The following is a 16,766-nucleotide window of genomic DNA, read 5'->3' on the forward strand; positions in this document are numbered from 1 at the left end:
CCCGCCTCCCAGAAAGAGCCTGGCACTACCCCTAGCCCCAGCCCACAGCGGCACCCCACCTGCATGCAGATCTGGGGGTACATACCTCCCATGTCCTCCTGGGGTGAGTGCAGCAGTGAAAGCCACCCCCTCCCCTGTGCACCCCAGACAAGCCACTCATGGTTCAGTCCCAGCCCCACTCCTTCCCTCACCTCTGGGGCCTCAATCTGCACCCCCCCATGCCTCTTCCCATATAATAGATTTACCAGCCATATCCGGCTGTTCTCCATGCTGCTGGGCTGTGCTCCTGGCTGCCTGCATGCTGCGCTGCAGCTGTGCACATGCATGGGGCATTTATCAGCAACATTATTGGCCACTTCAGTCAAAAAAAGCTGACTGCTGTCGGGGATGGAAGATTGGAACTTGACCAGTGACGCTGAACCTAGAAAAGGACAGAGAGAAGAACTGTGTGAACAGTGGACCAAAGCGGCTCACAGGGGACAGTTACTATGGTGAACCCTAAAATACAAAGGGGTTTTTGCAAGGCAAGGCCCAGGGCGGTCCAACACTGGCTAGAGGACTGTAAAGAGGGACTAAGTCCCGGAGTGATATTTTGAGTTCCATATTGTTTTGTTTTATATACGTTATTTACTTCAGAAGGCACAATATGCAAGCATAGCCTGTATGCTCATGACATCTTTTGGAGATCTCAAAGGTTGGCGTAAGGTGGGATGTAGGGGTGTTGGAGCCCCAGAAGACCATGCCAGGGCTGGCTAGGGACAGCACCCACGAGGAATAAGACCTCCTCCCATATAGCATAGAAGATCAAGTTGTGGCAGGTGAGAGTGGTTGTCCTTACCCCAGTTCCGGTTGTAAGACTATAGAGGCAAGCTGTCCAGTTCCAAAAGAGCTGACACTGTGAAAGGTCCTGTGGACACATTAAGATGCATGTCACAGGATAGGCACAGGCACTTCCACACCGATACTGTCAATTTTCCTTATATCGGTACCGATCCAATATGGGGCCAATATATTGGTGCACCTCTAATAAATATTCACCTGGAAATGTGGATATTCACTTAAGAGTTTTTCCACAGACTGTGCAATATAACAATTTGTTTTTTTTGTGACAAATCACAGGATTTTGTTTCTTCTTGTTTAGTTGACAATCTTTTTAAATAGGAGAATAGATCATGGATAGAAGATGACAAGGAAAATTCTTGCCTAGAAATGAATACTCTTGTCCATATGCAAATAATATAATAAGAACTGTAATTCCCTAAACATTTGTGCAAGCAAAATGCCAAGTGTTTGCAAATTGTGACCAATGGGCAAAAATGTGGTTGCACTGAATGGTTGTTCAGAATTCAGAAACTCGATTTTCAGTATTTTATTGTCCCCAAAAATAAAGTGGTGGGGAAACCTGGAGAAAGGATTGAATGCATTGCATTTCATTTTGCTAACTCTACTAATAGTGATTCTTTTTTTCCTGAGGTAGGTTTGTGAAGTGAAGTATTTTTTGTTTGGATAATTAAGGTAATGTGAGATAATATCTTTCAGTAACCAGCTAATAAAATATGTTTGTTGAGACCAGGATATCAGATGTGAATCCCAGTCTTTCTTCCTGATACTGTATCTACAGTAAGATGTTGACCTTTAGAGACATAGGTTACTAGAGACCATTACCTGATTGTTCAGTATTAGTGAATTTAGAATTTCCAGACTATCCACTCTAAGCCAAGAAATAAGAGGTACCTAAAATGGAAGAGAATATTTAATGAATTGGTTTATTTTATGGGTAACAATACTTTATGCCAAACCACAACTGATATAACCAGTAGAAACTTGTGCTGTTAAGCTTGGAGCTAAGGATACTAACTATGAATCCCACAGATGCCACCAATAAGTAGGTGGCAGTTGTTTATGGTCCATGCATTTTGGTTGCATGACTCATTACCTACTTATAAAGATCTCCTGTCACTAATCATCCCTTCATGAGTGTCATGTCCATGTAGAGACAAATGCCTCTGAAGTTAAAGGATTATCTGAGCAATAAGGCAATATATTGCCTTGAACTGAAGGATTTGAGTCAGGAGTGGGTAAAATATGGCCCGTGGGCCACATCTGGCCCACTAGGCCATTCTGTCTGGCTTGTGGGACACCTAAAAAGTTTAGAAAAGTAGTATTTATCTGCTCCTGGCTGCATGTCAAAGATGACAAGAGCCAAGAGCAGTATGACCCAGGGGAACCTGGCAGGACTCAGGAGCAAGGCCTGACCAGCCACACCCTCCCAACCCCCCTCCCACCCCTGCCCCCTTACAACTGGAAGCCTCTACCTACCCCAGCTTTCACTGCTTCCCTGCACACCTGCTCCAGCACCAAGTAGCCCCTGGCTGCATCCTCAGACTGCAGGAGCACAGGGCTGTGCTGATACCCCGGGACCAGGAGCGGGAGGGTGTGTGTGTGTGTGTGTGTGTGTGTGTGTGTGTGCGTGCAATGAGGTGGGGAAGAGAGAGACAGAGAGAGCAATGAAGGAAAGAGAGAGAGTGTGTAGTGAGGGAGGCACATTGTGTATGTGTGTGTAGTGAGGGAGGCACTGTGGTGTGTATGTTCATAGGGTGAGTTCCACAAGCACATCCCACCATACACATGTACCCACACCCCCTCACACTGCCATACACGCAGACCAACACCCCCACACACCCCAGCCACCCACCTCTCCATACACAACCCCCCACAAACTCCATACCATCCACACCCCACATAACGACACACACACCCACATGCTCCCACATCCCCACATCTATCCAGCCCCCCACAGAACCCCCCTACACACACCCACATCCTCCCCACACCCCATATACCTACACATCCACAGCCCCCCCCCCAAACCTATACCCACCCCACTTGGGAGCAAGCTGTCCTACACTAGGCAACAGGCTGAACTGCAGCAAAGTAATTAAGACTGTAGAGCTGCAAGACAGGCAGCAACAGCGGGGGACAAGCTTGTTAATCTGTTGAGTGGAAACCCCTGAGCCTGTTTCTGAGGATCAGAGACAGGTGACCAGAAGGGGTGGAACCCATGGCCAGATAAACCCAGCTCTGGAGCTATAGAGCCTAATCTGACTTTGATTTCTAAAGGAAAGTCTGCTGGGGGGAAAGTTGCAGACCTAGGAAGGTAGCTTGAAAGCTGGAAGGGAGCCAGCTTATTTGGGATAGAGTTTTGCAGCCCCATAGAGTTTAAGGTTTGAGTTAAGGGCTGGTTGGTGTTCTGTTTTGCTCTTGCTGTGAAATTAAGGGTGGCTTAGTGGGGAGGAGGTGGCCGTGGAGGAATGCTAGAGAGGTTCTCTGCATTGGGACTGAAGCCAAGATAGAGCCCTGCAGGAACCAGGGATCTGATGGGCTGAGGAAGAGCCCTGCAAGGACCAGGGGGGTTGAATCCAAGTTAGGGTCAAGGTGCCTGGTGGGCTGATGCCAGGATGCGGCCCATTGAATTTTGCAGGTGGGAACAGCCCAGCAAGGGCCCAGGGCCTGCATGAGCAGAAGGGGCAAGAGAACCTGGTAAGCTGAAGCTCAGGCAAGGGTAGGGGCCTAGGAAACTGAAGCAGGGGAAAGGCCAGCTGCAAGAATAAAATCTATGAGGCATGGATGTGGCTATGTGGGAGACCAGAGGCTACAATTAGTGCCAGTGAAGCATATAATGTTTTTAGTTAGGGGACTTAAGGTTCATTGACACAACTAGGACTGGGGATCTGGCTAAGCAAGTAGAGCTAGACCATGTGAGGAACCATTGGGCTCACTCCAGGACTCTGGGGGCAGCCTTCTAAAGTGATATAAAGACTGCATCAAGGCATGGCAAGAAAGCAGGAAAGGTACTGTACTGATGGTTATTTCCATAAATATTTGCATATTAATTTTTACCCTACTTACCCAGTTCTCCTTACAGTTGTACATCTTTTGACTAGAATTCAGTGTGTTGCAGGGGCACCAGTAGTAGTTTTGAAGGAGGGTGTCTCAGAAGCTAAAAATAGTCTGGGTTCCAGGAATGATGACTCAGCAGCAGAGTGGTTTGGCATAATCTGTGGGTTCAGAGATATTTCTGTTACTCCATCTCTAGCACTTATAGTGTCAGAGCACAATATCATTCAATGCATCTTTTGCCCACTTCCATACACTGCCATTAACTTCTGTCAAAATAAAATATGTACAAACACAAAGTTCATAACCTTGTATTCAAAAGGATCTTTTTACTTGTCACCCTATCTTTGAATCTTTTTTCACAACAAAACATTGTATGAAAAAGTTAATTTCCCCAACCATTTCATAGATATTTATTTAACATGGATGTTTCAGAGAAGTGAAGGCTATAGAAGGCCATTCAATTTTCTAATTCTATCTCCTTCATATGAAAGACTATTTCATTTCACAGAAATTCTAATATAATAAAAGCCTTAGTGTGTCTGTCTGCCTGATCGTAATGATTTATTCGCACTCTGATTGGTTGTCTCAGCTACTGTCCTGCTAAAGGTGGTGCATGCAGGCACTTGGTAAGATGGGGCCATGAGCACCATAAGCCACCTGAATGCTGGCCACTCAACTAAGGAGAAGGGCTGGCTATCCAGAGCAAGCATCTCCCCAATGCTCTGGGTGATCTCGCTTGCCCTTGCAATGCACCCCCCTCTGTCTGCTGGTTTCCCCCACTGTTCCAGGGTGGCCTGCCTCTGCTTTGTGGGGAATGGGGGCTTTGGAGCGAGCAAGAGACTTCCCTTTGGGCACGCTTACACTGGTGCCAGGCTGAGGAGGAAGAAGGGCAAGGGGATGCTGCCTCCTGAGATGCAGCAGCACCACTGTGCTGGTGAAGTGTTTCACCTCCTTGCCCCAGCTAAACTGCCTCTGCTGTCTCGGCAACCAATCAGAGTGCTCTGCGCAGACAGCTACACATGGAGGAGCACTGCCATGACAGTGGGGACTAAGGGACCAGAGTGGGAGGGTGAGTCCAGCGCTGCTGGCCTCGCTCCTCCCCCAGCCCTGCTCCTTGGAGGTGGAGAAGCAGCAGCATGGGGTGAAGCTGCAGAGGTTGTTGGGTATGCACAGGGCCGCACTGGGAACAGTGGGGGGTGGGAGGGGCCCACAGGGATGGACGTGGAGGGGGGGGGGCACATGGGGCCGGATGTGGGGGGTGGTATACAGGGGCCGGAAGTGGAGTGGCGGCACTGTGGGGCACTGGGTGGCAGCACTCCATCCCTTCCCCCCTTCAGCCCCATCATTCATGACGGGCAATTTGTTAGTTCCTTTATGTTAAGCCTGAAGAGTTCAGTTTGGCCAATTATTTCAGTCCTCAAAGAACTAAATAGTGCATCAAAGACAGGGAACAGCAGAAACCTATGTTCAAAGTGTTACTTTTAGTTGGGCTGCATATATTTTCTCAAAACGTGGTAAAATTACACTTATTTTACAGCACAATGTTCCTGCTTAGTCAATGAGCAGAGAGAAGTAGTTAGCCATGTTAGTCTAGTCAGGCAGAAGGCATGGTAGTGATGCACCTTAAACTAAATCAGAGATGCATTAGCTTTCATCAGCCTGAACTTACATTATTAGATGCTGTGAAAGAAAGCTGCCCTGTGTGTGTCCTTCCACATCATCTGATGAAATGAGCTTAGGCTCACAAAAGCTCATGTATCTCTGATTTAGTTAGTTTGTAAGGTGTGTTGTCATCCTGCCTTCTACTTAAAGGCACTCTGCCTTCAATCATGTATTGGTTTCTTCTACTTCTGAAATTATTCAAGTACTGCTGCTTCTAATGCCTGAATACAGCTAGTTCATAGGGCTTCATCAGTTATTGTAATAACTCTACATTTAGGTTCTGAAACTCAGAGTGTTTACTGCTACATCCATCATAGCTGGGCCATTTGTACTTTATGTGTTAAAGTATACATGTGACACCTTGAAAGCTTGTTGTAATTAGAGAGGCTGCTACTATTGATTGTCTTCTTTCACACCCTTTTCCAAAATATAAATGTTGGCCCTAATACAGCAAATTAATGACACATTAATATTTAAATATTCTGCTGGGTTATTGCTGAGTTGTAGATGTCTAATTTTGGGGAAATGTTGGCTTATATTTGAGCACCAGGCATCTCTTTAAACTATTTTTATGTAACCTGGGTTTTCCCAAAATGAGTGCCCCCCCCACCACTAGTAGAAGGGGAAGGCCAGCAGGGCACACATGTTGGGGGGGAGGGGAGGATAACTGCAATCACTCGCAGTTTCTTCCTATCTATCATGTCTCAATAGAGGAGGGACAGAAAGCGATGTCTTAACCAGGTACAAAATGTAATATAAATATATATAGTGAACTAAAGTGAGTATTTACAGGTTGCAAGTACATATAACTATAACTATGTACACACTCAAATACAAACGGTAAGCATAATGGTCCCAAATGATATAAACAGATAAATATAATAATAAATGGCACTCTAAAATATAAAGCATACAGTTAACAGTTAATAAACCCTCCAAAATGCACAGTGTGTATTCAACAATTAGGCCTGTGTGAAAAGGGAAGTATTTGATTCAGATTTGGCCAATTCAGAGGCCAGCGATTTAATTTGTAGATTTGGATCACTCTTCCAAATCAATTCAGCCGAATCAGCTTTGGAAGATTCAGCTCCGATTCGGAGAGATTCGGAGATTCAGCCATAGAGTATAATGGAGAATCAATTAAATACCTATAACTTTGTCATTTTTTGGCTGATTTGGGTGAAACTTGCAGGGACGGTAGCCCCTTCTGAGGGCATGAAGCCTGCGAAGCATCAAGGAAATAGATGGAGGGGTTTCTGGGAAACTGCACCTCAGGCTACTGAAAAGCAGAACTCATGTCACATGTGTGTGTTAAGCCACAGCAGGATGAAAACTGCAGGGACGGTAGCCCCTGCTGAGGCCATGAAGCCTACCAAGTTTCAAGGATAGAGGTTCAGGGGTTTCTGGGAAACTGCACCTCAAGCTGCTGACAAGCAAAACTCGTGGCATGGGTGACATTGTGTGTATGTTAAGGTGTAGCAGGGTGAAAACTGTAGGTATGCTAGCCCCTGCTGAGGCCAAGAAGCCTGCCAGCTTTTATGGATATAGGTGCAGGTGGTTCTGGCTTCTGGGACCCTGCACCTCTAGCTACTGACAGGCACAAGTCGTGACATGGGTGGGTGATACTGTGTGTGTGTTAAGTTGTGCCCTCACTGGCTCTGGGGCATCTACATGGCATAGTAGCATGCCCCAATGAGGCCTTCTCCTCCCCTACAGCCTCAGTCCAGTCCATCACTTTAAATGACAACGGGTAAAAAATAACTTAGTGAGCACTAGCACAGTAACACCAGCAGCCTTTCAGGTAGCCAAACTGTGACAGAGCCCTTCTTTCCTCTCCTGCAGGAGCTTCTTCTCCAGCTTGTGTGTTCAGGTGCACCCTCACTGTCTGACTCTGTGTGTGTGTGTGTGTGTGTGTGTGTGTGTGTGTGTGTGTTAAGGTGCACCCTCACTGGTGCTGGGGCCTCTACACAACACGGTAGTGTGCCCCAATGAGGTCTCCTCTCCCCTACAGCTTCATTCCAGTCCACCACTTTAAATAACAACAGATAGGACAATCTGGTGTCTTTTAGTAGGCCAACTGAATAGTTATAGAAATATATCTTAGCAATCTTTTAGGTTGAAAAACCCTTTGTCAGACTGAGGAAGCACCTGCAGTTGGTGTGTCTGTGTGCTGTTCCTGGATGGAAGGAATAGTAAGGAAGCCAGAGGCTGGCCTAGCATGCAATGCAGGCAAAAAAGCCAGTCAGTAAAAATGGAAATGGAGGTGTCAGGGGGTGAGGGACAGGCTGGGGTGTTGTGGGGGAAAAGGGATGTAGCAGCACAAATAAAAGTGCAGAGGTACCTGGGGAGTCAGATGTCCGACAGGTTGTAGTGTGTCACAATTCCACTGTGTATATTGAGTCCATGAGTTTCTGTACCTACTACCTAGGAGGCTGATGAAGTGAAGTTCATAGGCCCAGCTCTGAAAAGTGGTTTGTACATTCAAACAACCTAACCTCATCACCACAACTGAAGCCAACTTCCTACAGCTAAAAACACAAAACCTGCCAACAATTTCCAGTACCCCCACAAACTGCACACCAGAATCTATCAAAACCAACAATACCCAACTACCTGTGGGGGCACATTCCTCACAAAAACACACTCTGCCTTCAGTCTTTCAGGCCTGATCCTGAGAGGAAACAATTTCAAACCACTTTTCATAGGCGGGCCTAGGTCATCAGCCTCCTAGGTAGAGAAACTCATGGACTCAATATAGTGGAATTCTGACACTACAACCTACTGAATATCTGACTCCCTAGGTACCGCTGCACTTTTACATGTGCTGTTACATCTCCCTCCCTCCCCCTCCCCCCAGCCTGTCCATCACTCCCTGCCGCCTCCATTTCTATTTTCATTGACTGGCTTTCTTGTCTGCATTGCATGCCAGGCCAGCCTTTGGCTTTCTTACTATTCCTTCCATCCAGGAACAGCATACAGACACACCAACTGCAGGTCCTTACTCAGCTTAACAAAGGGTTTTTCTCCTGATGCCCTCCTTCAGCTGCCTCACCAGTACCTGCGCATCTGGTGATAGGGGCTTGCCTCAGCCAGGAACATTGATCCCCTTGATCTTCTCCATTTGGTGCTCAAGTTCCCTCACTTGGGGATCACCTGGCTAAGGAGGGCATCGGCAGCACTGAGAGTCTCGGTGGCCTCAAGGAAGGGCTTGAGGACCACCAAGATCTGGGAGGTGGTATCTCACTGAGCTCTGTTAAGGGGTCTGCTGATCCTGATCTCCCTGAGCAAAGCCATCTCATGGATGGCCTTCTGTTGTTCCACCAGCCTTTCCAGCATCAGGTACGTGGAGTTCCACTGAGTCTCCACATCCTTCATGATTTTGTCCTGTGCAATGCTCAGCTTTACCTGTTTGTCCCACAGCATCTTGTCCCCCTTGATGCTGTGGTGGAAGTAGCCCACCACCTTCCTGCATTTTGAAATGAGATGGGTGGTAGTGATGGCACCATCACCAGCAGCCCTGTCCCCCTCCAGGGCATCCCTGGTCCCCTTCCGAGGTGTCCCTGACTATGAGGTACAACCATGATTTCCCTTGCTGTGTGGGACTCATCCAGTACCTCGGCTTGAAGAAGAGCCCACCGACGGCCTAACTGGTCACACCAGTGCCTTGTGAGGGAGAGAGGTAGGTGTGATCGCCACCCTGGCTGCTTCAGATGTTGGAGGTGAAGTGCAAGGCTACCTATTGCCCTGTGTTGCGCAGCTCCTCCCTCAAGTACTCCCTGCATGACTCATACAGGGAGGGCACCACCATCCTGCTAAAGGTGGTGCATGCGGGCACTTGGTAAGATGGGGCCATGAGCGCCATGAGCCACCTGAATGCTGGCCACTCAACTAAGGAGCAGGGCTGGTTATCCAGAGCAAGCATCTCCCCAATGCTCTGGCTCATCTCGCTTGCCCTTGCAATGCACTCCCCTCTGTCTGCTGGTTTCCCTCACTGTTCCAGGGTGGCCTGCCTCTGTTATGGGGGGACTTTGGAGTGAGCTTTGGGGGCTTTGGAGTGATCAGGGGACTTCCCTTTTGGCACGCTAACACTTGTGCCAGGCTGAGGAGGAAGAAGGGCAAGGGGATGCTGCCTCCTGAGATGCAACAGCATCACTGTGCTGGTGAAGTATTTCACCTACTTGCCCTGGCTGATCTGCCTTCAGCAGTGCTGGCAGATAGCAAGCCTGGAATCATCTGCCACCTCAAAATGATCCCACATTACACGACTCCCCCACTTCTGGGTTGAGGGTGAGGATCTTGCCTTATCCCCCTCCTCAGGAGGCAGAGGCACAACAATAGGAGGAGCTGACTCAGCTGAGCCACTTGCCTCCACAACCTCAACCTGAACCTCCTCCAAGGTGCTTTCCAGAGAAGGAGACCTGCGTCTATGGGAACTTTGAGGGGTGTGGAGCACAAACTCAGATTCCCCCTCGGTCCCCAGAATTTCTTTTGCCAGAGTGCTCAGGTCCCCTGGTTCCAGGTGCAGCTCCTCCTCTGGCAGTGGGAGGCTCATGCTGGGAGATGAAATTGGGGTGGAGATGGTCATTGTGCTGCTGGTGCCTATTTCTGGACTTAGGGGAGGTGGTGCAGGTACAGGGACAGGTACTGCTTCCACTGGCAGCAGAAGCCTCATGGCTGCTAGAGAACAGGATGCAGCTCTAGGGGGGACAGGACTTGCAGCTCTAGCTCTCCCCCTACCCTCTCTAGCCCCTCTCCCTCCCCTGCCAGAAGACTTAGCACCTGCCTTTCCAGGACCCTTCATATTAATTTTTCTTGTGCTAGAAAATGTGTCTGTGTCTGACTTCTTCTGCATTGTGTTTTGTTTACTCTGTGTTGTGTGTAGTGGACTTTAGTATGATTATTGATTATTAATAACAATATATATTTTGGTGTCTTATTCTGTGCTATGAATCTGAATGCATGACTACTTCTTCTTCTGTGTTGTGTTTGTTTACTGTTCTGTGTTGTGTACCTAAAATAATATATCTCTTTCTTCTTTTTCTACGATTCTGACTTCTGTGTTGTGTGTTAATCTCAGTCTGAATCTCTATCTGACTTCTTCTTCTGTTTTGTCTTTAGTTTGTATGTAACTAACTATAATAATATTAATAACTAATAACTATATATAATCTCTTCTTCTTTTATGAATATCTGACTTCTTCTTCTCTGATCTATTTGTGTGAGTGTGTATAATGTGTGCTTCCCTGCACAGTGATGGATAACACTGCCAGAGAAAACACTGAGCTTTCTTTTTTAAAAGTTTTGGAAAAAGGACAAGAACAAATATAACTTGAAAGAAATGAATTGGATAAGGGTAAGTAAACTAGAGGGATTCTAGATAATAAGCTAAACTAAGCTATATCATATCCAATCCTTTCTAAGAACAAAAAGGAGCAGGCGACTGACTAGGAAGCCAAGCTAGTACAGTACCTTTCAGGCACTGTTGATCACTCAGGCAGAAACAGCTCACAAAAAGCACAGAAAGCCTGCAGACAGCTTTTATGCTGTTTCTATTCCCTTCTCTAGACACTGTGATTGGAAGTGGACTCAGGGAGAGATCACACTCATTAGCCAGCTAGAGATATCAGTCCTTCCCCTCCTGCTCCCCCTCCCTCTTCTCAGTTTCTGTTTCCCCTGAAAGACCACCTCCAAATCTCTGAATCTTTTCTGAATCTTTTCCAAATTGATTCAGAGGCTCCAAATTGATTTGGAAAGTTTTAAGCTTTTAGCAATTTGATTCAGATTTGGAGATTTGGCCTCCAAATAGGGTTGAATCTTCTCCGAATCGAATCATGAACAGAAGCTTCGCACAGCCCTACCAACAATCAATAACACTCCAAAATATAATACACAAGAGTTTTCTAATGGTTCCCCTCCTCTGGGGGATCTCTTTCTTGTGCATTTTTATTGAGACTACCTTCCCCGAGTGTCACTCCCCGGTGGGAGACCCATTTCCCCACTGACCCACGTGTCCCTAGGAACTGGGTTTGGCAGTGTTCATAAGCTGCCTGGCCTGACTAATGTTTCTTCAAGGGAGAGCTCGGTTCCAGGCCTCAGGGGGGTGGCGTGACGTGCTTACACATCCCAGTGGCTCAGTCCTTCTCAGGGAGAGTTGTGGGTCTGGGTTGCCTCATGCATTCCCAGGGCCATGACTCTGAATGCTGTTCCCTGCACTCAGGAACCATTCTGTTCCCGGGGCCCTTGTGGACCCACTGCAGGGAATGGGTCCCAGACTGCCTGGCCCCTCCTCCTGGGCCTTATGCCCCACAATGACTCACCCTGCAGTAGCACAGACTCCCAAGCCTGGCCTTGTGCCAGGGTTGGAGACCTGAGCTGCCTTGGTGCAGCTCCCAAAGTCCCAGTCCCTCATGGACCCTCCATGCAGCAATGCCTGCACCACCTACTGCTTCTGTCCAGCGGCAGAATCTTTCTGGCTCTTCTGGGCAGCTGGATACACCCACTGGGTAGCTCTCTCAGCTCTTCTTGGCCCCAGGACCCCTTCCTTCTTATTCATCACTTGCTGACTCCACTGTGTGCTTAGCATGCAGCAGCTTATATTCCCTTCTGCGGCTCCACCCCCAGATTGAAAATGAAACAATTATGGGGGCTGCAACTGCAGTTCCTAATTAAATCGGCTCCTGCCCCCCCCCCTTTGGAGTAGAGGGGGAACAGACTCTTTTCCTGGCTCTTCCCTTGCTTATCTCTGTTTGCTGGGTTTTTCCCCACCAATTGTATTCGCGTTCTTGTAAGCCCAGAGAGCCTGCCATATTAAAAAAGCAGGCTTCTTTAATTCTATGCAAAATTTATCTCCTTTCATAATTTACTGTTTCCTGGCTGTAATTCAGTCAATTTTTAGGTTAAGTGCACATAATTAATTTTGAGGTTAAGAGCTTTGCTGCATATGGACCTCTGAGATAAGCTAGCAGGGAACCATTAAGACTAAGCAGTTCTTACCCACACAGAGTGCTCCTAAACTGCTGTAAAGTCATATATACATGGAACCAAATCTTTGATCTCAATTGTCTGGCAAATGTTTTTGCAGGAAGACACATGGGCTGCATCCAGATGAGCGCAGACATTTGGTTCCTCAGGAACAAGTAGCAGCAGTGTACCTTGCACCACAGCTACTTGTCCCCAGGGAATGCCTGTGCCATGTGCGCTTTGGCATGTAAGTTGCCCTGGGGGCAGTAGGGGAGGCTGGGGCCAGCACTGTGCTTCAGCAATGGTGATCCTGCTGGGCAGAACCTGGCTGGCAGTCACAGCATGGCTCCAAGTGACCCAGCTCTGCTTTTCAGTGGCATGTGCTGCCCATGCATGTGCTGCTTTGCATTTTTTCCCCACAGATTTTCTTGACCCCTGGATATCTAGAGGTCAAAAAAACCCATGGAAAAAAACATGGAGCAGCGCCTGCACAGGCTGCATGCCCTTGCAGCATGGAGAACGCCTGGCTGTGTGGTATGTGTGTCACAGACTAGCTGGGCATTGTGAGTGTATCAATTCTATCGCAGGCTAACTGGGCACTGTGAGGGTAACAGCCACTGCACTGTTCAGTTCAGTTTCGGATAGAGGAGGCAAAGTTGGGAGTGAAGCAAAGGCAAATTTATTGTAGATTACACACACAACAGTTAACAGAAAGATAAATGTGATAAGCAGATAATGCAGTATTAAAGAGCTAATAGTAAATAGTAACAACAGATAATAACAACAGATAGATGGATCAATTCTGTTGTAGGCCAACTGGGCACTGTGAGGGTATCAGCCACTGGGCTGTTTAAAACAACAGATAGACAGACATGGGTTGGCAACTTATCAATAGTCCCTCGATGCCAGGTGCACGCCAAGTAATTCCAGCGAAGTCAGGCGTCTCAGATCGACGCTGTCGGAGGGATTACTGGGGAAGTTCCCTTGATCAGGATCCGATCCTCAGTCATACTGGGAGTCCAGAGTCCGGGCCTGGAACAGCAATGACTGCTCTGTTCCCTCCTTCCTGCTGGTCACCTGATGCACATGCTTTTTATACCTAGTTTTATGCTAATCTGTTGGTTTTAGAGCCACTCACTATCTTGCCCTATAGCCGTTACCCTATAGGATTAAAAGGTGTTAAAAATTATCATAAAAGGTTACTATCCAGACTTGGGTTTATCCAGTAAGCAAATTACAATGCAGCATCTTTAGGTTTGAAATTAACATTACTAAGCCCAACCCCTTTAGGTTTCTCTGAATATGCTTTCTTGGGACATGTTTTCCTGGAATGTGTTGGGTGTGCAAGATGGTTGGATCCAGTTTTTATCATCAAGGCTGAACCCTGGGCAAAAACCATTAGGTCAGCTAATCTTGCAGCTACAGCTTCGCCTTTGGGGCTCAGTCAGTTCCACGATTAATACAAACAGTTAGTTTTATCATTTTGGTTAAATTTATGACAAACAAGTTGCATTTGCAGGTTACGAGCTTACAAGCTTTATATTAGCTAATATTACCTATTAGGCAAAATACTAAATGCCTCTAAGAAGCACATATGTGGTACTACATAACACATGGCTGGGCCTGCCAGGACGCACCCATATGCTTCAACAGTTCTTTAAAACATTCAGTTTTGGCTTTAGTTCAACAATGCCCTTAGGTCTTTCCTTCAGTAGCATAGTTAGGGGTGGGCAAGCAGAACACCAGCCCTAGGTGCTTAGAGTGTTGGCTACAAAGGACCAACTCACAGGCTCATCATAAAATTCTAATTTATTAGATGGATGCAAAAGTCAGATCATAAACCTTAGAGCTGATCCCCTCAAACACACACACATTCATGCACACACACACACAGTAGCTAACTATGAACACTAAGCACCAATCTCAAGATACACCTATCCCCAAGTGCTGGAGTCTGCTGTCAATGGCCAGTTGAGGCTTCTTTCAGTGCAATGTTGCTTCAGAAGGGGGTCGCCAGCTGGTCCTTCTGGCTGGGCAGGCAGGGTGCTGGTCAGGCCAGAGAGGGCGCCATTGGGGGTCATTCATCACTACCTTTTATCCCTCTCTGGCAGACTTTGGTGGCTCCCCAATTTTCAGGTTTACCCAATCCAGGGGTCATTGACCTTGTGGGATGTCCCCCTTGGTGGTTGCTGGATGGCAGCTGTCAGCCCCAGGGGTCATGTCTGCAGGTACATGCAGTCTTGGGAGTCAGTTGATGAAATTTGATTAATTCACAGCTATAATTAATTCAAACCAGGCCTTCTGTACCTTTAACAGTGAAGTTTCAGGGAGTTCCTGGCTCTGTATTGATCCTTTCCTCTCCTTAGTCTGTGATTTAATAGGTGTTAATTGCCACCCATTAGCCTGTTATCCTGTATAGCTACTGTGTTACACAATCAGCCAAGGTTCATTCAGGGACCCACTCCATACAGAGAAGCTGCTGTTTGATTCCTGCCCTTGCTAACATTGTTACATGGTACAACTTACTTTTAAACTTAAAGTACATTTGTTACAAAGTTAAAAAGCTTAGAATACAAAACATAAAAGGGTGAAATGCCATGGCACATATAACAGACAAAATACAATGGGGGTGCGGGGGGGGGACATACTGATGCAGAATACTATTTTATACCCATAAAAGCATCTACAAACTATATTTTTTATTACAAGTACACCTTATATTCTATAAAAATAATATAATAAAAGAAGAAGAGGGAGGAAGGAAGAAAAGGTAGAAAAGAGAAAGCATCCCCAAAAGGGGGCAAATACTGCAAAAGGGGCTTTTTGCCATATGGAGGGGCTTCATATTGCAGGTGGGGGGCAGGCAAAAAAAGGTTTCTTGCTACAAGAGGGAGCCTGAGAATGGCTACCACCACCACCATTGGCCTGCTACTGCTGCACAGGACACAACATTTCCTAGTAACATCTCTGATGTGCTTAACACCAAGTATGTTCTTAAGTGATTTGTTGAACTGAGAGCATGGGTTTTTCTGCTGATTGATAGGTTTTGATAAAGAAAGGAGGAGGCAATGAATTATGTTTTTTGTGCAGCTTCTATTGATCTTATTGCTGCATTTAAGATGAACAGGAAAGCATTAGGGCCAGGAAGTGGGACTGCATGGAGAGGCTGCTGAAGTAAAATGGGAAGGAGGCTGCCCAGTCAGAGCTAGAAAGGTGGATATGTCATGTTAGAGTAGATGGTAGAAGACTGGTTCTATTAAGCCATCCCTGCTGGCATGGAAAGCGAGTGGTCTTGCAGCACCATGTTGAGTGTTTAATTATGTAGGAAATAGAATAATTTGTTCCTGAGAATATTCAGTTCTTACCAGGAGGTGGGAGATTCTGGATGTTCATAAGGTTTTACCATAGGGAAGCCATAGAAATAAAATGTGCATTCTCATTCCACAGCTCTTTTGAGCTAATGTGGTATAAAAGGCTAAAAGCAGCTGTTATGCCTGACTTTTTCTTTACTTAAGTCTGCTGTGCTGGCATTGGATAACAGGGTCTACTTTTGATTTTGTGGGTTTTTCTGTCCTGAGGCTTCAATCAAAACTCAAACCAGTCCCAGCTCTTCCTTGTAATTAAAGTTCATTGCAACAGCCCAATAAAGCTCAACTAGACCTTGAAGCTCATATTTCATTAAGATGAACGGCTAAAGTTTGTATAACTTCTAGGACTATCATGACAGTCAACTTGTCAGCAAACTTGAAATAACAGCTGTACACACTGAAGTACATGGTGGGAATCATCTTGGACATCAGTACAGCTAAACAAGTTCTTTTTAAAATAATGAATGATTACATTTCAGGAAAAGAGAAAGATGGAATTTCCTAAGGATTTTAAGCAAGTTAGTGCTCCGTTCCTATGGAATTACAATGGTAACTGATCATCTAGCTAATTTCTCTTGGCTCTTTTGAAAATTCTATTGTAAATTCTAAAGAGCATGCATGGCAACATGGTGAAGTATACTAATGAAAAATAAAGCCCCACTTCCCTTTTTTTGGATACTAATACCTTTAATATGAAATCAGATGGTCAAAACTGGACTCTGGTCTGGTCTTTGGGTTTGACTACGAGAGATTGAGCAGCTGAAGTTCAAATAGAAGTTTAAATGGGGAGTTAGCATCTCTGTGGTACAGGCCCTAAGTAGCCCAACTTCATGAGAGGCCTGATAAAGGAGCCCCTGCATTTCTAAGGTTCAGAAT

At 46.4% G+C, this 16,766-nt stretch overlaps 1 protein-coding gene and 1 long non-coding RNA gene across 2 annotated transcripts in view; one reads left to right on the forward strand and one right to left on the reverse strand.

Moving 5' to 3' along the window:
- Positions 1 to 127: 127 nt before the first annotated feature.
- LOC132248618 (uncharacterized) lies at positions 128 to 12,118 on the reverse strand. The gene is made up of 5 exons (XR_009459926.1): positions 11,880 to 12,118; positions 3,910 to 4,058; positions 1,666 to 1,734; positions 839 to 907; positions 128 to 421 (listed from the first exon to the last, which is right to left on the reverse strand). It is a non-coding gene; the product is annotated as an uncharacterized LOC132248618 (long non-coding RNA).
- Positions 3,118 to 16,766, forward strand: part of IBSP (integrin binding sialoprotein) — a 37,304-nt gene continuing 23,655 nt past the window's right edge. Inside the window, exon 1 of the mRNA XM_059722288.1 lies at positions 3,118 to 3,851. The gene's annotated coding sequence lies outside the window, so the exon portion shown is untranslated. The remainder of the gene's footprint in view (positions 3,852 to 16,766) is intronic.

The sequence above is a fragment of the Alligator mississippiensis genome, chromosome 2 (genome assembly GCF_030867095.1).
Source record: "Alligator mississippiensis isolate rAllMis1 chromosome 2, rAllMis1, whole genome shotgun sequence".
Taxonomy (NCBI): Eukaryota; Metazoa; Chordata; order Crocodylia; family Alligatoridae; genus Alligator; species Alligator mississippiensis.